At 38.6% G+C, this 3,169-nt stretch overlaps 1 protein-coding gene across 3 annotated transcripts in view; it reads left to right on the top strand.

Annotated features, from left to right (window-relative positions):
* The window catches only part of Stk3 (serine/threonine kinase 3), a 369,078-nt gene that overhangs the window by 117,154 nt on the left and 248,755 nt on the right, over window positions 1-3,169 (top strand). The gene's annotated exons all lie outside the window — the stretch shown is intronic.

Genomic DNA, 3,169 nt, shown 5'->3' with positions numbered 1-3,169 from the left:
CTGTTTATCAATAAAACTGTAGAAAAAAAAGTTTTTGGAAGACTCTGAAGGGTCTTCACAGTACAGAATTATATTATTTAGAAACAGGAATAATTTGACATTTTCTTTTTGATTTGTAAACACCCCCCCCCCACATTTTTTTGTCTTACCAGATGGTTCTGGCTAAAATTTGAAGCATATATCAAATAACAGTGGTGGTAGTGAATACCTTGTCCCCTTGTTTTGTTTTGGTTTTTTAGATGTATTTTAGTTCAGGGTCTACAGGGTCTCACTACATAGACTGGACTTGTAGTGAACTTCCTGTTTTCAGCCCCTGAGCACTGGGATGACAGATGTGTGCCACCACACCCAGTCTCATTTGCTGTCTCAGTTCATTCCGTGGGCAGGGCTGGCACAGCTTGTGGTGCTGGGGATCGAACCCCGGCCCCTGTGCTCTGCCTAAGCAGGCTCTTTAGTCTACTGAGCTGTCTGGCCGGCCCCCTTTGTTTTTAGAGAACATGTTTTTAGTTTCCCCCATTCAATGTGATGTTGGCTGTATATAGTCTTCATCATGTTGAGGTATGATATTTGTGTACCTAATTTTTTTCAGAACTTTTATCATGAAAGGATGTGAGTTTTATCAAAAGACTTTTTGCATCTACTGAGATGATACATGATTTTTATCCTTGAGTCTGTTTCGTAAATATCTGTTAAGTCCATTTGATCTATAATGTAATTAAAAGTTTGATTTGTCTTCTCTTGCCCTTTCACTTGTTTGTCTAGAAGCATGAGCCATTGTTCAGAAAGAGATACTGAACTCACTCATTACTATTATATTTAGCCTTGTCTCTATTTATGTTCAACAGTGTTTATTTCATAAAATTGGACACTCTGACATGTGATGGATATATACTTATAAGCATTACAACTTTTTGTTGGATTATTCCCTGTATTAATATGTACTGACTTTCTCTCGTCTGACTGATTTTGACTTGAAGTGTCTTTTGTTAGACAGAATATAGCTACTCTTGCTTGCTTTTGGATTCCATTTACTTAGCATATCATTTTCCATCTAAATATGTTTTTGCCAGTGAGATGAGTTTCTTGCAAACAGCAAATTGTTATTATTATTTTTTCTTGGTGCCAGAGATTGAACTCAGGACCTTGTGCTTACCAGGAAGACACTTATGCCACTGAGCTATTTCCCTGGCCGTGTTTTTTTTTTCTTTCTAGTTTAGCTGCTACTGTGCTTCCAGCCTCCTTACTCTCATGCTGGGGATTAAACCCGGGGCCTTCACATTGAACTACATCCCCAGTCCTTTGCCCAGGCTGGGTACATACTTACAGTCTTTCTGCCTTAGGCTCCCAGGCTTCTGTGATTACAGGTGTGTTCCATCTTGCCTGACTGCTCACATTTTTTTTTTTTTTTTTTTTTTTTTTTTTTTTTTTTTTTTTGCGGAACCGGGGATTGAACTCAGGTCCTTGCACTTGCCAGGGAAGCACTTACTCCACTGAGCCATCTCCCCGGCTCACATATATTTTTTAATTGGAGAATTAGAACCATTTACATTCAGGGTTATTACTGAAAGATGTGTTTTAACTTTTGACACTTTGTTGTTTTCCTAATATTTGATTCTTTTTTAATTCTTATTTTCTTATCTATTCTTCATCTTGTGTCTTCTGTAATGCTGGTTTAGTGGTCAAGAATTCCTTTGATTTATACACTTGTGTTAGAAAATCTTTATTTCTCCATCAATTCTGAAGGATGGCTTTACCAGACATAGTATTTCTGTGTTGGTAGTCCTTTTCTTTCAAGGTACGGAGAACATCATTGCACACCATCCTGACCTTTTTAAAAGAGGTTTTGCTGAGCAATATGTAGTTATTGTGATGAGCTTGCCTGTGTAAGTGGTTTGAGTTAGTTACTGAAGAATTATTAGACTTTAGAACAATCCTTTTGTCTTTTTTCTCATATTTCTCTTTCTGTGTTGAGGGTTGTGCATTTGTTGGGATGTATAGCTTGACTTTTATGTGAGTAGGTTTATTTTGAGGATTCAAGCCTCAGTACTGCTCATACAGAAATCAGATAAAAATAAAAAAGGAACAAAAAGAAAAAAAAAAAGATTTCAATTAGTCTCCTGTGCTTATGTGTTTGGATTGGGAGGTTTTTTTCTAGGACCTGTAGTAATGCAATCTTACCATGTGTGGAAGAGAGGGTTAGATTTGCAACTGGGGCCAGTTTTTATTTTATTTACTGATTTTTTTTTTTCCTGGCTCCTATGTAATAGACCGGTGCTCTGAGTGGTGAGTCCTGCCTTGCTTTTTCCACGGGGCAGAACTACTCAATGTTCTGTTTTTTGCCTTCAGGTTGTATTTATTCTAGAGCATTGACATTATTTCCAGCTGTACATATAGAGCCATTTCTATCCTTGAGTGGCCTGCATGTGGGTTAGGTAGGCACCCCACTCCTTCAGAAGGCCTTCTTGACTAAGCATGTGGGAACATGACACAAATCTAAGGAGAGGCATATCAGAGAGTGGGGGAAGCGGACCGAGTTCTGTGGTAGAGGGAGACAGCTGTGGGAACTACATCAGCTGAGCTAGATCCTGGCACTTTCAGACCTAATCCTTTCAGAAAACCACACTTGATTTCTCTTGTTCCTCACCGTAGAGGTCAGTGGCCATTTACTTCCTACAGCCAGAGTTCCCCAGGGCTTACATTTTTTAGATGGTCTGTGACTTATTTTCTCCTTTTTCATGACAGTTTTGTGTGGCTCTCTGCCACCTACTTCTACTGATCCACACAATACCTGAGTTTGAAAGCACTCAGTGCTTCTCTCAATATATAGTCTGGCTAGCAGGTCTCCTTACTAATAACACTATATATGGTGAACCCTAAGTGGATTTCTAGTACAAATCTAGCCTGCCTTGCAGGAAGACTCACTTTCTAATTAAAAACTCATACTAATTTTACAGTTTATAGTAACTGTGACTTTGGGTAAGGCCTGTTATTTATCATTGGGCCTCCCAACCCAGGCTTAGCTTAGGTAGTCGAGTTCACTTTCCCTCAGGGAATTATAGTTGGTATTGTGGACTAGGTACTTTTGTATGCATTTCCTGTTTCTCTTTGCTTTTTAGATTTCTTATCACCGCTTTCCTTTGGATCTGGGATTTTTTTTTTTTTTTTTTTT

Source organism: Octodon degus, unplaced genomic scaffold, assembly GCF_000260255.1.
Source record: "Octodon degus isolate 3935 unplaced genomic scaffold, OctDeg1.0 scaffold00118, whole genome shotgun sequence".
Classification (NCBI taxonomy): Eukaryota; Metazoa; Chordata; class Mammalia; order Rodentia; family Octodontidae; genus Octodon; species Octodon degus.
Note: the sequence above shows the minus strand (reverse complement) of the source record. Positions and strands in the feature narration are given on the sequence as shown.